Source organism: Calidris pugnax, unplaced genomic scaffold (assembly GCF_001431845.1).
Source record: "Calidris pugnax isolate Ruff unplaced genomic scaffold, ASM143184v1 scaffold8, whole genome shotgun sequence".
Lineage (NCBI taxonomy): Eukaryota > Metazoa > Chordata > Aves > Charadriiformes > Scolopacidae > Calidris > Calidris pugnax.
Window position 1 is genome coordinate 19,011,797 of NW_015090830.1, and position 21,620 is coordinate 19,033,416.

General features: G+C 44.4%; 1 long non-coding RNA gene across 1 annotated transcript; it reads right to left on the bottom strand.

Annotated features, from left to right (window-relative positions):
* Positions 1-1,069: 1,069 nt before the first annotated feature.
* On the bottom strand, positions 1,070-13,958 carry LOC106887441. The gene is made up of 3 exons (XR_001411887.1): positions 13,868-13,958; positions 6,700-6,822; positions 1,070-1,184 (listed from the first exon to the last, which is right to left on the bottom strand). It is a non-coding gene; the product is annotated as an uncharacterized LOC106887441 (long non-coding RNA).
* Between the last annotated feature and the right edge of the window lie 7,662 nt (positions 13,959-21,620).

The window sequence follows — 21,620 nt, forward strand, 5'->3', positions numbered from 1 at the left end:
TTTGCAACAAAATAGTAGCCTGCCCAAAGGAGAATAGAGAGAAGTGTAGCTGTTGATAGTTTGGAAACCGAAGCTATTATAGGAAGAGCCCAAATAAGGGATTTGTGGAGGGGGGGGGTGAGGGAGAGAAAATGGCTTATTCAATCTGGCAAAGAACAAAGAAGACGCAAAAAGCAAAAGCTGGAAGCTTAAGTGAGACATGTGATGTTACAAAGATAGAAGGCAAATGAGGATACATAGCCAATATGAGAACAGTTTAATATGGGCTGTTCCCCATTCCTTTCAGTCTTATGTCAATATTTGGATAACTTTCTCCATGGCTGAATCAGAACTTCTGAGCTTGATGCAGAATTTGTTGAATGAGACTCTTTGGCCCTGTATTAAACGAAAGATAGAGAGTCCTAACGCTCCCTGTGGCTGTAAAATTTATGAGAATATGAATTTATGGGACTGAATTTTACTTTTAAGATCTCAGTCTCTGGCGGGCTGCCTAGTGTGGAGTGGGGGGAGGACACATCACCTGAAGGCATATGCATTGGACACTGAGCCGTTACTGCTCGTTCTTCTGGCCATTACTCAAGGCACTCAATCTGTCACCAGTATCCTCAGCTGAGAGCTGGACCCAATGGAGTATTTTCAACACATTTTCTAAGGGAGAGTTTCTATCTTAAAGTCCAAGCCTGAAACCTGCCATGATTTATGTGTTTGCCACACTACAAGTACTGCCACTGAGAGGCTTGGGGAACGGTCACCAAGTCAATCGCAAACCATAAAATCGGGTGTATATCAAGTCGAAGGGACAATTCATTGCTGCTAAGCAAAATTCAGCAACATGAGTGAGTCTTTGAAGTTTCATTGAAGGATCAGAACAAGCATAGATGAGAAAACACCGAGTCCTGCTTTGCAGTCATGGGCACTATGGTCTCTTAACCAGTTTGAAACCATAGATTACACCTTGACGCTAGAGGTGTAAGGGAAGATCCATTGTGAGAAAAGATACTAATACCTGCTGGATGGGATTTCCTCTTCACCAGTTGAAGGTAGCATCTCCCAGGCTTGGCAGGACCCCCGGTCAAGTTCCTCCAGGCAGCAACACAAGGCTATCAGCTGGGGCATGGGGACAGGCTTGCAAGCAGAGGACCACTAGTGGCAGGCTGAGACCTGAAATGCCGGCATCCTTGTGCCTGGAAGAAGGAAGGTGTCATCAGAGCCAGGAGTGTAGCCAGAGGATGGGAAGAAAGGTGGGACTGCTAAGGTCAAGAGCTCAGGGATCAGCAAGCCTGGACATTTCGGAGTGAAGGAAATAAAGCCCTGGTGTAGTACAGGGAAGCAGGACTTTATAACCTGTCTCCTCTCTGTAAGCAAGGTCACAGCAGAGACATATGTGTATTTATATATACAGGTCTCTGCCTCAACTGGCTCCCTCTAAGGAGGAAGAAAGGCAGTCAAGCCCCCAGATTAGCTAGTGCTTTGGCAGCCCAACATCTGCAAGAAAGATACAGCTGGGATCCAAGTATTAAGTCTTTGTCAGGACCATGAGACCATCCCTAATGGGATCTCTTCCCCCCTCCCTCTCCTCTCCTCTTACACTTGCCAGTCTTAATTTCATTTTAGCTATAAGAGTCTCTTTGCTCCTGACATTTCCTCATGTCTTCCCTAAGTAAACCTATGTTTATGACATTAAATACATTCACTGTGTATTGGTATCAAGCAATTGCTTTTAAAAGATAATCTTCCCCTTTCCATTATTACCCCTTTATTTCCTCTGCGATTTTTCTTGGTGAGTTATATGGGGAAGAAATTACTGCTATTTTGTCTCGAGGTTTCCCTGAGGAACCTTGTCAAAATGAACAGTCCTTTTACTAAGCTTTCCTGTACAGATTGAGCAGAAATAAAACAAAATAATTAAATGGCTCCTGAAAGAATTTAGTGCCTAAAACTCTGGGGAAAAATAATGGTTCCATCTATGCCATTGTGAAAGCCTTTATTGCAGCGCAGCGTTTCTGTTCTGCATAGGGTCTTACAGTGTCATCACCATCACCATCAGATCTGAGTACTTTCCAGGTGTGCAGTTAAGTGATGCGACAAACAAGTGTCGTCTGTTTGTTCTTGCAGCCTCTCCCCACTGGGAGAAACCTGTGTGGTTGAGAGCCTTGTTTTGGAAGTATATTGCTTTTGTTTGAAGCATATTTTTATTCTGGGTTTTAGTATACTTGTTATCATCTGTTTCTGTTAAAGAAGTTTAGTGGCACACGGGGAACGAGCATGCCTCCTAGCTGCCAATTCTCCTGAGTGCTTTGTTCTTCAATAGGAGATGGAGAAAAAAAATGAGTATTTGCAAAGTTCTTCTCAAGTTAGAAATAAGACGCTGAATTTCACACTAGTGATACACATAGTCTGTGCCTACAAACCAGCACGATGAATAATGCCTTGGCACACTCTGCTGTGCAAAAACAACCTGCATCCATGCAAAGTTACGGTTACCACAGCCCCAAGTACAGTTGCAGCATAGAAATCCTGAACACTCTTTGTCTTTTTGTGGTTTTGTTGTTTTGTTTGTTTTTTTTTAACAAAGCACGTGAGGGTTCCTCAACTTTGGAATTTGCCTTTCTCATTGGATCAAACAGTCCAAAGCTGTTTAGTTTTCTGGCTCGTCTGTTCTCCCCCCTACTTCTCAAAGAGCGAGAGTTAATGGGCTCAGTCCTGCAAGACACTGATCTTTCTGGCACGGGTTCAGCAAACCACTTATGCAAGTGTTTAAATTTTAACCACGTATAGGAGCTGAGTCCCTGAGGTTAATGGGACTGTAGCGGGGACTGCGGTGGGATCATCTTCCCTGACCCCGTGGCCTGACCTGCCAACATCCCTCTGACTCCCACACTGCCATAGCTTGGGGGTGACCTCAGCACATGTTTGTTTATGCCGGAGTTAAAACGAGTATATGGGGACTTTGCTGGATCTGCCTTAGACTGCCCAGCCCTGAAGTTCAGATCTCCACAGAGCAGTCACCATGGAAAAGCAGATGGGTGGAACTGGCTCCATGGTTTTGTCTGATGGCAGCCAACTACCTTGGCCATGAACCCCTCCAGGGACCTATGACATGGGCAGCCCTCTGGGACAGTGGGTGTTTCTTACTGACCCACTACATCTTCTGAGGGATTTCTGCCTTCTGAAGGGGTCGCGTGGTGCAGGGGGGTGAGGCTGGCACCATGGTTTCAGTACTTGAGCTCATGGGGATCTGGACCTCAGCAGTTTCCTCCAGTGTCGTGCCGTAATGGAAAAAGGCCACTACCCTGAGCAACAACTGCAGCATGAACAGGAGCTCTCACAAGCTCTTTTCTTCTGTATAGAAACAACAGCAAAATTCATCTTAGGCATGATCACTCACAAAACTTATAAACCTTCTGAGACAGCCAAAACTGACCCATCCTTTTTCTTGAGGGGGGTGGGGGAAACAAGCTCCATTGGTCCCAATTACTCTGTTCACTAGAAAAAATATTTTCATCTAATGACCTCAGTAGGGAGTGAGTGGCTCCTTTTGTGTATTAAATTAAAATCTCAGGGGGAACATTAGGCCCTGTAATTTGTATTTCTCAGATGCAATTTAAGTCTTTCATCAAAAAAACTCATAATAACTGAGCTCTGTGATACCCAGTAGATTCATTTTCATGTGAAGGATGAAAATAGCCAGCAACATGTTAACAAATTCCACAGGGAGACCAATTGTAATGATAAAAATAATCTGACGTGGGCATGAATTTGCAAATACAGTGCTTTATGGATCGCTGGAAAGGAAAAGGCTGTCTTAAACATTTTCTTTATATTAAAATAGAGGTAGGGAAGAACTCCCTAGCCTCCTCATTAAGAATGGAGTACATGAGCAGTTTCCAAAGAACAGAGGCCCAAAATGATGCATCTCTGTATCTTATTTGAAAAAAAATCCCATGTACCAGGAAGACTGCTTGTGTAAGTTGTCATCAATTCTACTGCATTAAATTGACTGAGAAAAGGAGAGGTCTGCATGAGTAACAACTTCCACATACTGGTAACTGCAGAGAAGAATGTAGTTTCCTGTGCAAATAACTGATGCTGGATCAAACCTCATGTTTTGAGGAGCACATGTATAATTTCCAAGGTTTTGGGACTTTTCCAAGAAGTGCCTGTGAGTGTAGGAGAGACCCCAGCCTCAAGATGCTTCCTCCACCTGCGTCCTGGGAGAGTGCTGGTATGTTAGAAAACGTCAGCAGAATTAGACCTTAGACACAACTTAGCCCCTGGGGTGAGTAGGCACTTTCTGGTGGGAAAAGCAGCATTCCTTCCTCTCCAGCTGGAAACCTTATCTAACACCATTGCTTATTAAAACACCCTGATGGATGCATGCCCCTGCAGTGGTTCACCTCCTAAGGAGAAGCAGAGACTTTAGTAGGCTCCCCACTCGGAGCTGGGGGTGTTTCTGCGCAGCCACGGTCTGAATGTAAAGCTACAAGCTGATAGCTCAGGTCAAGGAGAGGGAGCATATGGCTGGGCGTAAAGATGGAGGTGGGAGAATAGAAGAAAATACAACAAATTGTTCATCAAAATGACAGATACAGTCTTTGCGCTACGCTGCAGTTCAAGCGACAGTAAAACATCTGGCAGTCTCAGAGAAGGAACAGTGGCTTTGCCAGTATATTAGCAGCTTTGCCTAAAATCATTTTAATTATGATTAGAAGTATAAAAACTGTTTTAGCAGGATTCATCATCTGCTGTTGAAACGTTTTCCACTGGAACCCTTAGTTTCTGCAATCCCTAGATATTTACTAATATTAAAGTAACAGATTAAATGAGGCTTACCAGTCCCATCCTAAACACATTTTCTTGCATACAAACACTTTAGTCTATTTTTGTATTTAACCATCTATAAATAAGCAAACTAAGACCCAATCCCATAGGACACACACAAGCCACGTGTACATCAGGTACTCATTTTCAGCACACACTTGATTTGTCAAAAAAAAGTGAGCAGAATAAGCTTCCTAAGCCCTGGTTAGTAGGAAACTGGACTGAGGTAGAGCACAGCAGAACAAGAGATCAGGCCTATGTTATATATTTTTCCTGATGGAGTTGTGAAGGATAGAGTTTGCAAGAAGATGTGGCTGGTGAATGATGCAACTACACTAGAAAAACTACCTGGAGTGGACATAGCTCTAGAGCACGGGCCTACAGGTACAGGTTATTCTGCTGAAATAAGTTATACTGGCAAAAAAAATTATTGTGCCTCTGGTAAAAGTCTTTTCCAGAGGTAGCACAGACTGAGAAAGCCCAACACAAACAGACATGGCCCAAGTTATGTGGTTAACCCTTTAAAGAGAGACTATGACTCACCATCATTCGCACCTAAACTCCTTATCTTTCACAAGATTGTGAAATCATTTGTTTTACCAAATTCTGTCAAATCACTTTATCCCCAGAAAGCTATCTGGAAAACCACGTAGGAAGTGTAACAGGCATGTGTGCTCACAGGCAAGGGAGAAGCCAGCTTCTGTTTTTTTCAGGAAGAGCCAGCTGAAGCCATCAGAGAAAGAAGGGGCAGATTGTTGTCACACCTAGTACACTGGGAGAGCACCACAAAACAAGCCCAAAGACCAACAAGGAGGTGAACTGGCAGAAAAAAAGGCCATTGTGTCACATAGGAATTCCTTTGTAAGCAAGAATATTAAACGGCTGAAAATCGATTCATAATGAATTCAGGAGGCGCTCTCTACATATTTTAACTGCTTGATATTATCTCACTGAAGAGTCACTCCAGGCTCACTAATGTACCTTGTTACACAAGCAAAGCACTCCAGCATTGATTTTTCTCTTGCAGAGGATTATGAATCAACATGATTTAAGTAACTCTATGGCCGAGAGTAATGACCAGCCCCTGAAAGCTTAGCCAAGCACAGGAACTTTCTGGAAAGAGGCAGTTTTGTATCAGTACTTTTAATTACATTTGAAGACATGTATTGCCCATTATTATTTGACCCCTAATTATGTTTTTAAGAGGCACCTCTATTGAAAAACAGTTATATCATGAAGATGTGTGCAGAAGCTTAAACCAAAGCAATTGTTTTTTTTTAATCTCTGCAGCCCTTCCAGGAACCTTTGCTTGAATGAACAGGTCTGCTTTTACAGAAGCAGAGGCCAGAGGGGCTAAGGCATGCACCATCACTCAGGCTTGTGAACCTCACGGGGATGTTGTAGGTACATGTGCTGCAAGGCTCTAAGCTAAAAAGCAAGTAGCTTTACTTGCACCTGGAGGCACTGAAAGGATGCAACTGCAAAGTGGTAGCCGCAAGGTGCAGCAGCCACAGCAGGCTCCGCTCCGCCTGCGCGCTGCATCCCATGGTTTTCCTATCAGTGATGGAGCAGAAGTTGCTCCAAGGCATCCAGCACCTGCCCGTTGTGCAATACTTCTTACTTAGGCAACAGGGGGAACAAACCCTCCCTCCCCAGATCCCCGAGAGTATAAATACAAACCGTAGCTATGGAGCAAGCGTTTAATGCTGGAATCACTAATGAATTTGCTTGGCCTTGCGCTTCCCACTGTGGCAATCAGCAGCTATTTGCTGCCTGAGATGGCTGCCAAATTCAGTGACCTTTTGGACAGCAGAGAGCCAGGCAGGGCCCCCCCGGGGCTGGCAGAGTTTGCAGTTCTCTCTCCAGGATTCCACTTACCTGCCCTAAGCTGAGAAAACCCCGAGTTTCTTCTCTGTTTGTCTTCTCTTTCCTCAAAACTCCCCAGTTGCTGAGCTGTCCAGATGTGCTGATATCATCCAGCAGACCTTGCATAACTTCCCTCTTGAAAAAAAAGAAAAAGAAAAAAGTGCTGCAGTAGCAGTTCCTATGGAAATTTATTATTTTAATAAGATCCTCTGAAGCACTCAAAACCAAACTAACAGCTGTTCAGAGACCAGTTGTTTCCCCTGAATTCATTGAATTTCTGGGTGAGCACGGACATTTGGGATATAAATTTGAACACTTCTAAAACTGAAGCTCAGAAAATATCCAAGCCAGAAACAATATCTTGATGAAGTTGAAAACTGGGTTTAGCATTCAGGTCCCTGTTTTCTTTTCCCTCTGGACAGGGTTTAAAAAAAAAAAAATCAGCAATTTATTGCTCTGTTACTAGTGGCATCAAATAGATTTCGGTGTAACATATGGAACTCTCTTGTGTTAGATTTAGGGCCAAATTGTAGGTGTACACCAAAACTTGCATTAAGAAACTGCACGGCTATATTTTTTTCAGTGCTTCCTGTACAGCCTCTGTAGACTTCACCATGTCACTTCTGACTTAGACCAGCACAGAAGAAAGGGAAACCAGCCCCAGGATGACAGGGATGACTGTGGGTCTATGACAGGAGTCTATAAAGCCCTGCGTGGCAGGAAGGAGGTGTATAACGGTCCTTCATGACAGCAACCAAGGATCATAAAGCAATGACCAGGCAGCAGATTTGAAATGAACCAAAACATGTATTTTCTTCACACCAAACACAAATGAGCCATGGAAATCCATCATGAGATGTTGTGAACGCTAAAGCTCATCTGTTTTCAGAAAACTAGGTAACTCGGTGGAATAGGGATCCATGGACTCAAAAGCACCACCTCAGGCTCAGGAAGCCTTCAAGTCACAGACTCATGGAGGTGTCTCAAGCTATTACTTTCCCTATTTTCATACTGTTTCCTAGGAACCTGCCTTGGGGAGATGCTGGAGGCTTTTGGTCTGGTAGCACAGCAGTCCCTGCGTGCAGAAAGGGAGTGTGGCAGCACGACGTCCTTCCCCTTACAAAAAATCCAGGCCAGAACAGGATGCACAAGGGGGGACTTGAATAGATGCACGAGAGATTTAAAGGGGATGCAGTGTAGCACCTGGGCCCTAGGGGAGGGTGAGCAAGGTGAGACAACCCTTTGGGGCAGGACTCAACCCAAAATCTCATGTGCCTTTTTGGTTTCCCAACTGCTGATTGACACAAACTCTCCAGGATCCCACTGAGGACCCCTATGGAGTTTTAACTTCAATGTACAAGCTTCAAAGACTTGCCAAAATTTCAGGTTTGTTTTTCTTTTGGTTTGGGTTTTTTTTTTTTAAATACAAACAGTGCTCAGGATGATATTTACCACACTTAATTTAACTGTATTTGGTGCAGAGACTGCAGAAGGTTTTTTTCATATGCAGACATCCTTAAGAATTAATTAGGCTATTTCCCCTACTGCCTGGAAAGAGCAAAAAGCATCCTGTCTTAAGACCTTTTTATGAAGGTTTTTCCATGTTGTATGTCATTTTGTTTTTCAATCAGACAAGTCACTGGACAGCATGACAGATGTGAAAAAGCTGTTTCCTTTACATTGTACATTCAGATGGAATTTACTTCCCCATGCATCCCATGTGATTAAGCCCAAAACCTTGGTCTTACAGCAGGTCTGCAGTGTAACTGCCGCAGATCTGTGCCATGTTCCTTCACAGGTATGCAAAGGGGTGTGAGACCTGGCTACTGCTGTTGCTCACATAGAAAGGGACTGTGTGAGAGTGTAATCTGTTCAGAAACTGTGACCCTGGCAGAGTTTTATTTGTAGTAGGAAAGTGGACAAACTTTCTGGGCTGTGTAGGAAAATAACCATGCCCTTGCCAGTCTGGCAGTGGCGTCCTTGTGCAGGGGTGTGGGATGAGCTGCTGAGATAACTCTGCTCCTCTCTGTCCCCTTGGGTGGATGTCCCTGTTTTGGGTTGGATTGGGCACTGCCTTCCTCCTCCTCCACGTTTAGCTCTTGCGCCATCACACACTGAAAACAGAGCTGTGCAGCTGCTGTCCTCACCTTTCCAACCTCCTTTGTGTGCATTCCCTCTCCAAAAAACTTTCCCTAGAGGAGAACGGGAAAAGCTGACAGTGCCCAAAATGCTGCCAGAGTGCCACCCTTTTCTCATCTAGAGCCAAGGAAAAAACCTCAGTATATTTTGCCATCTAGAGGTCAGCCTACCATGAAGTCACTCATTTTTGTATATAGCAATTGTTAGAGATGGGAAAAAAAAGGACTTTTCCAATTCAAATATGCTTAAACCATCTTTCTTGAGAGAAAAACTGAGCATATACTTAAATTTAAAGGCGACTTTAATTCCCAAGGACCTCAGTTAACTATAAGCCTTTCATGAATTTAAGCAAGGCATCACACAATTCTCTGCATTTCCTCCACACACCAGTTTGAAGATGAACTGCAGAAGGAAGCATATTGATCTGTCTTCATAAAGACCTATCCTCAGAAGAATATGTATGGACTAATTATTCCTTTCCTGCACCAGCATGAAATGCTTTTAAAGAGCCTCTTATTTCAGCCACCAATGGCAAGGGAAGCCAAGGAGACAGCAGGTTGCCCATCTTTGGGAAAAAAACACAGCATGTGCTCATCCTCTGGCTGAAGACAGCTGAACCTCCCTGTGGATGTGCCATTAGTTGGGTTGCTTCCTTCAGGACCCCAAAATTATGTGAGCTGAATCAAGGCCTATAAAAGGCATCCTCATGCAGCTTTTAATGGCTATACTTGCAGTGGTTTGAGGAGGTTCTGCATCTCCTCTATACTCCAGGTCCTTAAAATACTTCATCTCTGTTATGTGACCACCTCCACAGCCATCTCCTCCCCAGGGCCCTCTCCAGCTTTCTCCTTTCCTTTCTCTCCCATCCACACCACAGCTATATCTGGCTTCAGTTACCAGCTGTAATTTTCTTTTTGTCAGTTTTTTTTACTTCCTCTTTTAGGACTGCATCACCCTTTGGGTCTGCCAGCTGCGGTGAGGGATGAAGAAGTTCTGAAGGGAACAGAAGTCAGGCATATTCCTTATTATTTATCATAAAAGCTTAAGTTTGGATTTAGCCCTCAAAAACTTTCAAATTGCAAGTCTAACACCCTCATCAAGTAGCACCCTGAAATAAGCATAGCCCCAGGTACAGCCCACTGGGAGGAAGGAGCCAGAACTGCCAGCTAATTGCTCAGTCCACCAGAAAAGCTGCTGCAAGCTCTCAAAACATGTCTGAGGAGAAAAAACAACAAAAGGCAATCTGGTGGGATTGGGAGTTTGGGGGGGTGGGGAAGGAATAGGTTGTTTCAGAAGGATTAAAAGGTCAAAGGACTCAATGTGGAGAAGTCAGCCCAAATCTACCCAAAGCTGTTAGCATGGGATCATCTGAAAAACAAATCCAAGGGCTAATCCTTTATCCTGTTCAGGAGAGCAGTGTATGTCAGAGATGTTCCCCCTCCACCCGCTGGGCATGTCCTGCTTCAGGGATGAACTCTCCTGATGACTCTTCCTCCAGGTGTGACACCACCTCCTCCTTTGTCCCAGGTTTGCTCCCTCCTTAAATGAAAGTACATGGAAACCTGTAGGGGCAAGGAAGAAGCCCAAGGGCAAATTCTTCCTCCCAGTACCAAATACAGGGCACTGTCATTCCTCTCAAGATGAGGTTATAGCAAGCTTCCCAAAACCAATCCTATCTTCCCAAGGAGTCAGGGACCTGTGTTATTCTGGTGTGAAGAGGACATATATGAATGCACTGTGATAGGTGGGAATTAGGGTGTCTCGGCTGTGTCAGGGCTGATTTGGACTTTGCATGGCTCCATGTACTAAATAGTTTGCTTCAAAATAGAGAGTGTGTTCTACTTCCTCGTTGCATAGTGGAAAAGGAGAAGACACAATGAAGAATATGTGCTATGATCATCCCAAGGCTATGAACCTCCCTGGTGGATGTCCCTCACCTCAAAGATGTAAAGAGAAATACCAAGAACCTCTTTCTCCACACATAACGAACTCAGGGTATCTTTCCAATTCCAATCCCTAATATTGCCCTTCCTCATAGTTGAGGACAGGGAACAGCTCTGTACCATCTATAGGCATCCTTTCCACCACAGGTGTTTCCAAGAATTGCTCCTGCCCCACAGACTTTTCACACAGCCCCAGTTAGCCAAATAGGCTGCAGAGCAGGAAAGAAATAGGCACTGACTCCCACTGATGATCCACAAGCCTGCCCATTTCATTTTTCTCTTCCAACACTTCAGTTTGAAGGGTATAAACTTGGTTACATCTCCTTACAGACAACAGTTCTCTACATGACAGGGCTTTTCAGCAGCCTCAAAGCAAAGAAACTGATGGTTTTCTTTGGGATTAGGGGCCTGACCCACAGCGGCTTTAAATGACGGTGTCTCAGTCAAGCTCTGGATGAAGTCTGTACGTGGGGTCCGGATGAGCTGCAGAAGTGTCTGTTCCTAGGGAGGGGGGAATCCCTCTAGTTCTAGCTGTGGCTCCTTTGCCGAAAGCAAACACACTTTTCTAGCAACGCTTCGGCAAAAAGGGCTCAGCAGGGCTGCCTGCTTTGCTCCCTCTGCCACCCCGGGAAGGGCAGGGTGGGTGATGTGAGCGTTGGCACCGCTGGCTGGCCAAACCCCAGCCGGAGGCTGCTGCTCCCCAGCTCCAGGCATCAAACTTTGGAGCCAGGCACCACCTAGAGGCATGCGGGCTGCGGCAAGGCTGGCCGAGATAAGCGCGGCCGGGCTCCGGCTCTTTTTCGGCCACAATAACAAATGCCGTACCGTGCCTATCAGAAACTAAAAGCCTCAGCGTCCCCGCTTTCCTGTTCCGTGTTTTATCAAAACAAGTTGATTAGTTCGAACAATAAAGGCAAACCTGGAAGCCCTCTGAGGGAGCCAAGCTGCGGTCAGAGGGAGCGGGAGGGGAAATTCAGCCAACGGCAAAAAGAGCCCGGTGGGACTCTTTAATTGGGGTATCTCCATAATCCAGGCAAGATGTGCCCAGTTTACTAGTAACTTGTTTTAAGCTTTTTCTTATGAAGGTCCCAGCCTCAATTTTTAGCTATTAAACAAATGCAGATTTTTGCAATTGCATGTTGTCATCATCCACAACATGACAGCTTTTTAGCCTGGAGTAGCTGAGCAGCTTCTCTGGGCCAGAACAGACCAGGATCATAGAAGTACTGTGAGAAAAAGTTATTTACATGCAAGTAAGTTCCTTTGGGACCCTGATGGTGAGCTGAGGTATTGATTCCCTGCTCTGAACTCTCTGAGCTCCTCTCTTTGCATTCAGATCTCCTGGACCTGCTGAACAAGTTCCTTCAAAAAACAGATCCATACGCTTTAACTTTTATACCTCTACATTTTCTTCTTTCCGGGTTAGCCTTTTCCTTCCTGCAATCTCTGTTTCCACTATAAACCTGTTGCTGGGTTCTCCCAAATGAGAACTTAAAAAATAATTGCTATGAAGGCAGAGTTGGTTTTGTTTGTTTTATGCCATAGGGTATGTGTCACGAAGTTTATTGCCTCACTGAAATCTGTGAGGCAAAAAAAAAAAATAAAAAAAATTCCCTGAAGCCCCTTGGACAAAGATTAAACCTTCCAAAAAACAGACAAATGCCTTCTGCTGAATCAAGCTCCTGAGCTTTGGATTTTATATGCCAGGGGCACACTCCACAAGAGGCAGGTGACCAGAGCAGGGTGACCGTATGCACCTGTGAGCCCAGAAACATAAACTTCCTTAGTAACAGTAACTCTAGAGATGTTTGAAATACTTCTGTAGCCTGTGCTCTGCCATGTAGTGGCACCCCATGAGAGGAGACACATCCGACCCTCATTCTGCAAGCACTTGAGCATGTGCTTAAAGCTATTTTTGAAGTCAATGGAACTGGTCACACCGTTAACACCACTGCACACAGGTTACATGGTTCAAATGAGCTCAGCAGCAGGGATCTCACAATTTCAGTAGCTGCATGGATCTTCTGTTGAAACTGTCTCTTTTAAATGGCCCCCCAAAAATTCATTTTTCTTCTTTGTGCCCTGCTTTAGGCTTGACTCCCTGCGATTTTCAACTTTCGTGCCTCTTTCATGGTTCATGCTGCTCCAGGACTAAGTTAAATGTCAATGTTACATTGCATAGAAGATGCAACATTTTGTAGCTCCTTCATTGCTTAGCTGTATTTCTCGTGCAGTGGGCCAACATGACCGCTTCAGGACTCTGAACTCTCAAATCACCTTTGAGAAAACCATGCCCTTGGCGATAAGCCCAAAGAAAAGGGGCTGGGCCGGGGGGGAGGCACAGAAAGAGGCATTTTATTTTAAGGAAGAGAAATTTAGATGGCAGGCAACTAATCAGCACCTCCTTTTGCTACAGTGTACTTTGCTGCAAGGGAAGGGACGGCAGGTTCCCTACCTGGGAGCTGCAGGAGGAGGTTGGGAGAGGCAGCCCTGGCTCCCAGGGCCCTGCTCACCGCCCTGCACCACTCTCCTCTTTTGGGGAGGCCTCGCACCGCGGCCCTTTACAGGAAGGGAGTTCTCTGCCCTCCCAGCAGCAGCTTTGGAGATGGGCAATGCTGGCCCCGGTTGCTTATTTCCCAGAATTTCTCATAGCACAATGTCAGTTGCAAGGTCCAAAAGCCAGCCAATTTACTCCACCTGAGTTTCCACTAGTTTATTTTCCACAGATCCCAGGCGCCCACGGTGGCGCACACACACACACTGAGCAAGCTCTCAGCTGAAGATGATTGTTTCCAGTAAATACCAATGTTGGAAATCCCACCTTCTCATTGTACAGAATATCCTAGACAACCCCAGACAAACTGCAAGGAAAACAGGATGCTATTTTCATTCAAGTATCATAACTGATATTTATGGGGAGAGAAGTGACAGAATGGAAAAACCGTGCGTAGTAACTGCAGCAAAAGGTAGGTGCCCTTTGGTACCCTGCCTCCTCCTTTTCTTATAACAAGGGCAGTGGAAGAAAATGAAACAGGCATATTCTAATTAATGGACACTGTAATTTCTCTAAAAAAAGGAAGTGGGGATTTCTGGCTTACCTAATCCCGAAACAGTTTCCTGTGAAGATAAGTGGTCTGTGAGAGGGTCACTCTGCCTGGTGGCTTCTGACTTCCACTTTGCCAGGGAAGCAAGCAAGCTGGAAATAAATAGAAAAAGCTTTGAGCAAGTATCAGCAAAGGAAGCACAGCGGTTTACTTCTTTTTTCCATCATGCAAAATGAAACATTTTCAAATTTAGTGCCAGCTCTTCTTCTGGGAAAAGTTACAGTTCCGATCACCAGTGGCTGGGGAAAGGTTAAAAAATTTGATGTCAGGAGAAAAGCCTGTTGAAAAATGAGGCCTTTGAATCATGGATCTTGTGTTTGGCTTTGATATTCTCTTAATTAAGTTCTGTTGTTCTAGAGGAAAGTGTGATTTTAAAGCCATTTTAAAAAATAGGAAAAAAACTATATGGATAACTTACTGCTGAAATGTTCTGAAAACAAAGTGCTAAACTTTGCTTCAGTCAGGTTTGAAGCCTCCTTACTATTCTGCCCTCCTAAACTAAAATCAAACTGGTTCTGCTTGGTTTCAGTTGGTGTGAAACTAGCTTAGCTTTTCAGAAAGAGTCTTTTCAGGGAAAAAAAGAAATACATTTGCAAGAATTTGAGGAAAGCCAGTCTGCTCTGTCAGCTGATGGCTAGAACTCTACACTGTGATATATGCAGTTCCTATTTTCTCAAGACTCATCCTAAACCCAGCCTAAGAAACAGATGTTCCTGGCTGTGTCTGTTGAAATTGAAATCAATACTACAGTTTTACAGCATAATCCTGTTAGGAAAGGTGGAATATGTTTGTCTTTAAATAAGAAGAAGATGCCATTAAAAACTGTGAAGCGATGACAAATGTTGGGGAAAATGACAGTAGGGAGCAATTCTTAAGAAAATAGCTGCTCACTTGCAGTTACACCAATAGTAACAGGATAACTACAACTCAGAGTCGGATCATCTGAACAGGATTAGTCAAAGGACAAACGGTTTCTTGCATGTACAGTACCAGTAGAAAAGGTGGAAAAAGTCTTCATCATCCATGAACTATTTTTGTCAAAGCACGGCCCTGTGTTTGCTCTGTACTGTGCTATGCCAGCCCATCGGAGCAAAGGTCCCGTGTGATGACACCTTTCCTACCAAGGCTTCTACCACTTCACCTGAACACCTATAACTACAATGCTGAACACATACAAGAAAGTAAGGAATTTGCATTGCCTTTTCTTTTTCCCTAGCAAGTAAACCTGCTTGGAATAGCAAGGACAGAAAGGTCTGGCTGCAGGCATTAAGCCTGCAGAGGAGTTCCCAGTAGCACCAACTCAGGTTCTGCTCAGCAGCCCAAATGGAAACGGCTGGTGAAAAATTCCTAACAGACATGCCTCAAGGATGCTTACTGAAAGCAGCCAGAAAAGCTGGCATCATTCCTATATGCTATGTCATATATGGCAAATGTCAACATACAGCCCTGCTAGGCATCTTGGTTTTTTAGCTGCTCACAGGAACCTGGAGTTACATATAGCCCCTTCCCTTCCAGAGGTTTCTCACCCCCTAGTATTCCCCAGGCTCACTTTTGCAACTGAATGACGTAAGGTGATCTCAGCTCAGTGCCAGGGCACCGGTTCTCAAGCTGCTGTTCCTCTTTTCCTGGCCCTGGCAGGTAATGAAATCTCCTTCTTGTCACTGTCACCAGTGAGTAATTGCCATAACAACCCCTGGATCTGTGTGGTCCATATTTTACCTCAGACAAAGAGTAAATACTTTAATGCATATATGTCACTTGAAAAATAAGAGGGTGTCTGTTATTGTTCCTTTAAAAATAAGGAGAGCTTCCGCATTTTATTTTATTCTGCTTATTGTAGTTTATCTAGAGCTTCTATCCTCTGACAGCTTTTGGTGTAACTTGCTCAAGCTGAGACTGGGGGCAAGAAACAGCTGGACTGTGTTTAATGCAATGATTCTCAGAAAGCTGCTTTCTCCTGGGAGAAACAAGGGCAGATAAAGACTAGGAACTTCAGCTGGAGAGAGGCTGTCAGCATCCCTTTTACAGGCAAAGTATAGCCCGATCAAAAAAAACCCAGACAGCCACAAGTTTCTGCCCAAATGGGCAATTGGTAGATCGAGGCTACTTTCCTACCCATCTTCCAGGCAGTGATGCACAGAAGCGTAGTGCCAATGGATTTGGGAGCAAAGCAAGTAGCTGGAACAAGTAACCAAATTAAAACAAACCCATACCTATGGCTCAGGCTGCATCTACACCTGTGCTGTTTCCAAGCACAGGGTCATTTCTCTCACAAAGAAAACAGTGGAACCAGCAAGCCCACTCATCCACCCCAGTCTCAAAACGGAGGTAGCAAAACAGTCCCAAGAGAGGGCTAGATGTGGTAGTGAAAGGGCTGTGTCATAAAGAAAGTTCAACACCGTTCTTGGAACAATGAGGTTGCTAATCACCTTCACTTCAGCAAGGCTTTTATGCACTCAGGAAAGGGTAGAGCCAGCTAACTCTCAGAAATCTACTAACTTGAGTCTTTGGAGACAGACTTGTTCGAAGGTGGAGCAAACCACGTGATAGGTGAAAAAAACAAGCACGATAAGTCAATTAAATTCATTACCTCAAAGAAGCATCTCTGAGCAAGCTGCATGAAATGAAGATCTCACAAGCACCTTTCTGAGAAAAGCAACCTCAAATACAAGAGATGGACAAATCAAAACAGCTAAAATGCCGGTTTTGGTAAGCAAAACTGTGTATTGGAGAGGGCTGGTAGTGTGGCAGGCAGGATACAGGATGCAGGTTTGAGGAACTCAGCTAATTTCTCTACTCCCCTAGTAATTTTTCATGAGACCCCGGGCAAGCCACTGACTGGGATTCATCCCCAGCTAACTCTAGCCATTAAGAGAAGGATAATGCCTAAATTTAGGACTGTCAGCACCTTAGGCCCTTTCCCACAGTCTAGAGGACAACTCCAACACCAGGTGAGCTAAGATGTTCATCTCATTCAGAAACCGTAGCAGAGTATCTGCTGTTAGACAGGATGAGTACTGGCCTCCTTGCTTCAATTCCCAACCCTGGGCACGGGGGTGGCAACACTGATTCTTTGCCAAGATTACAGGAAAGTGCCATTTATTAATGAACAGGAACACGCTGTCAATAGGAGCAAGCTGATCAGTCAGAGAGCTGTGCACTGCTCGCTCTTTGTGATTTGCTTCAGAAGATTTTCTAATTGAATGCTTTGGGTTTGACTTCCTCGCAAGCCAGACTTGCCAAGAAATAAGTAAACAAACCTGATAAAGCACATTTTCCACTAACTGTTATTTGCAAAATAAGTATTCTGTCATATGCTGCTGTATTTGTAAAAGAGGTTGTATATGGAATCAGATCTGGTTTTCTACAAGTGACAGTTTCTATTCTGCATTTTGCTTTTCTTCACTAAATCCTTCTGTTGCAGTGTTTGCACTGATCTCTTGTATTTATTGATGATAATCCTTCTTATAGTTAAACTCTTGCTTATGTAACCCATTCTCAAGAGGCTGATTATTGACACATGTAACCTTTTACCATCTTTTCACACTTCTAAAAGACGTAATTCATACTGCTTGCATTTTGAAGTTGACTGATGGAATGGAGCTGAAGACCATGCAGAAATACCTATTTTTTTTCCCAAACTAACTTAGACTCCAAGCATAGCTATGAGAATACATGCCAGTCCCATGGGGTCAGACTATCCGGCCCAGCAGTTTGTGTCTGACATGGTTTGATGGTAGATGTGTCTGCAAGAGCACAGGGATAAGACATAGGGTTCCTTCCCCAGAATATTTCCCCAGGCTTTGGCAATTTGGGATTTTTCTGGGCCAGAAGTGAGGTCTTTGCCTTATAGCTTCTACCAGTTTCTCATCAGTGACATGACAGAAATCTCAGGTGAATTAAAAAATTAAATCTACCACAGTAGAAATGGTTTATAACGCCAATGGGCAAGGGATTGAAATCCTTTGGGGCCTCTGCGTGCAGGATCCTGAGCTACCGCAGCAGAAATAACCACCCACCTGAGCTTGCAGGTGAGGATGCCACCTTGGCACCACGCAGGGCATGTCCTCAGCAGTATGGGTCACCCCTGTCACTCACGCAAGGCCTGGGAGAGAGGGCTCTGGTCACCCACAGAGCTTAATCTTTTGCCTTGCTCCTGATACTCCGCTTGCTGCTCCTGCCTAAGAGCAATTGCAGAGTAAAAGATGGAAACAGGAGGAGCTGCTACAGCTGCTGGGAGGGGGGAGATGGCCAAGCACCCCCAGCACCTCTGTGACTCACTTCAATGGGAAGTGGACACCCTTTCTGCCATGACATCCAGAGACGGGTGGTAAAAGTAGGGGGGAAATTCCTGTTAACTGTCATCTAAGAGTTACATGGATTCTTTATCCCCAGATTATTTAAACCTTTTCTCTTTTCCCACCTGATGTTTCCCCTCATCTAAAAATTGGCTTGGCTTCCCGTGAAACATTTCCCTGACACTTCCAGTTCTTTGTTGTGGAAAGCACAAGCGGGAGGAAGGTTTCATAACGGTACCTCTGAAACCTGAATCCTTGCAAATTGTCCTTCTTGTGTTTCTGGTAACAACAATTTTAGCCCTGGGAGAAACTGTGACCTTTGCTCAGTAAAGTTGATTTTCTCCTCTGTTTGAGCTCTAAGCTGCTTTTGATTTCTGGATTTTAAATGGTATCTAGTCATCGCCACCTGGTGCCAAGAAATGCACGGTCTGGAAGAGTTTACCTTTCTCATCTGATGATGGCTCCTCTGTACCAAGCACCATAGAGCTGCCACCTTCCTCCCCAGTTAAACAGAGTTTTCTATTCGGTGTGAATTCTGGAAGGAAAATGACCATTGATGGGACTGAGGTGGGGAGAGGATCCATCCACATGCTGCAAACAGTGGGGCTGAGGTTGCTGGATTAGTGGCTGACCCTCCTCCCCTCCTCTCCTCAGCACTTTTAAGAGATCACAAGTGCACTCTGAGAGAGGCACCCATGTCCTTTCATAAACCTGGCTGGATATGGGGAGAAATGAAGAAAGTTTATTCTCCAGAAATTATGCTTCTGCCCAGTGACCCTGACATCTGTAAAGGGAACTAGATACATTGTAGGCTGGGTAGTGAGAGATGAGAAAAAGGTCACTTCCAAGAACCATAAATTCGTTAGCTCTTTAATTTGCATGTTATATAAACCAAGAGGGGGAATCTACTCCCTCCTCTTGTGTAAGAAGGGGGACCCTAAGAGGAAAGTGAGATGCAAGAAGGGCAGTGAGTGAGGTAAAGGGACTAGTTATGCAACTTTCACTTAATTAAGAATTGTGTTTCAAATCTGCAGCAAACAGCATGTTGCTCCCCTTGTTCCCTGGACAGAAAGGCATAGTTTTACAATCTCCTTTTATTGTTTTGCTGATAAGCAGGCATTTCACATTTCTGACACTATACAAAATGTCCTTTAGAAAAGTCAGTCGGTGCCATGGCCTTTTCCAGCTGGAACATTAAAACCAGTGCCTGGCTGGCCAGCTAAGTTTTCATCCCATAACACAAGTGTCTCAGCTTGACCAAGGTAGCATAGCTAGAAAGGGGAAAAGCCTGCTGCAGGGGCAGTCAGCTTCAACTCCTGCTGCCACTCTCACCCAAACGGGTGGCAGTTGGAACACAGCACAAACTCCCCAGCCTTGGGGCAGCCACCGGGACGACTTGTTGAGTACATGACTTTGTACGATCGCAGATGACTTTGTATTTCCATTCTGCACACACTGACTGCTAGCCAAAGTTTAGTCCTGTTCTGCTTGTTTTGTAAGACCCCTACTGTGACCTATACTGTTACAAGCTCCTACTATAAACAGCTATAGAGTGAGCGACTCTTCCTTCTTTGGCGAAGCTCCCAAAGGGTACTTCTGTGTGGCACAGACCTGCTCGGTGCCTCCCAGTGTCCAAAGAAGGATCAGGGGGTTACCCCTTCCTGGGGAAACCCACCTCCTGGCCAGGCAACCCCTGCAGCCTGAAATGATCTGCCTGTGCCACTGGTAACTGAACATAAATTTGTTTTTGCAGTACTAGAACAGCAACAGGAATAGCTTGATTCTGATTAGTTTCAAGACCTGAAAGTAGAGCTACCAGAAATCGCTGAATCAGAGGATATGGATCTCTGACAACAATAATATTTATGAATCCTTACCAAAAATTGCTGAAGATGTTTTTGTTTTTTTAAAAAAAATATAAAATAGCGCCTTCAGAGGTCCCTGCGATATGCTTGCGCTTTGTTACTCAAAGGAAACATGCATGCCATTTTTGCCAGCTAACAAAATACTTTCTAACAAGGCATTTTGACAAAGCTGAAAATATCTTACACCGATGTGAGTCATTTTGGCACCAAGTGCACAAGTTAGAAAAAGGAATCTCAAAAAAAATAATCTTTTTTAAGTTAAGTGCTGGTATGAAATACAGTCTTTAAGTGACAGGCCTAGAAAGGCTACGTATATTTGTATTCTACACAGAAATAAGTATCTTTCAGCCCACACACTGCTTTATGTTTTTTCTTTCTTTTAAAAAAAAAAAAAGACCAAGAAGCGAAAAAAAAAGAAAAAATCACCTAATTTCTTTCCCAACTTTTGGATACTGATGAAGTTCATTACTTCACTGGGCTACAATTACTTTTTATATGTAGCTAGGTGACCTCTGCTGGTAGATTCTTATCATAACTGCAATAATTCACACACACAGGTACAGATACATTGGTATTCTGTTAAGTGCTGCCCTACATACACAGGAAAATACAATCCCTGCTCTGAAAAATAAACTCCCACGCTGGAAAGGTGTAAAAAAACAAAACAAACCCCAGCTTTCTCCACTCCCAGATGTTTTACAGGGCAGTTTCTAGAGAACCTTTGCTAACAAGGTATGATCATCTTAGGCTGGGGCCACTGGTGTTTATTCAGCATAATGGTCTACATGTTCCCTTTTGCTTGGAAAGCCCCTAAACTTCATCCTACTAGAAGCAGGGAGGTTATACTGAGGAAAGGATTAGTCTCCGCTTGCATTCCTTTCTTGTACTCTCTCTCATACAATCTGCTAACAGCCATTGTGGGAGAAAGGATACCAGCTAAATGGACCTTTATTCTGACTCAGCACGCTTGTAGACAGCCTGTCCGCTATGATACAGTGGCACAGTATAATTTGATACTTTAAAAAAAACGGCCATTCACCTGCGAGATCACAATGCAACTTGCAGTTAACAGCCCTGGTCTTTGTGATATCCAAGGTCATTTCTATTATTACAGCACAGTGCACGGAAATACCACAAATACCAAGAGAGTCTTATCTATTTATCATAGGTGAAATTGGCACGCTTTGCAGCACAACGGCTCCACGTCGGATCACAGGCATTCAAGTTCATTTCAGTTTATATTCAGAGGCTGCCTTTCTCAGTTAGGAGCTCTAGTGGATTTCTTGAACGTATATATTTACGATGTGATTGCAGCGGCCATTTCTCAAGTGTCCAGCTTCCACACTGACAGCTACCACGTCTCAGCACAAGGCAGTAAACATAAACACGGCAGAGAAACAACTCACCCTGACCTTGCCAGAGGTACCCACAGCAGCCAAAGGCAAAGGCTTAGGCACAGGTTTTCCCTTCTCCCGACCACACAGCCCCAGCGTTACACACCTGCTGCTCCTTCCACGGCCCGGACCCCAAAACACACTCTGTGGCACGACGTCCTGTTTGAAACGAAGGAGAAAGGGGATTACA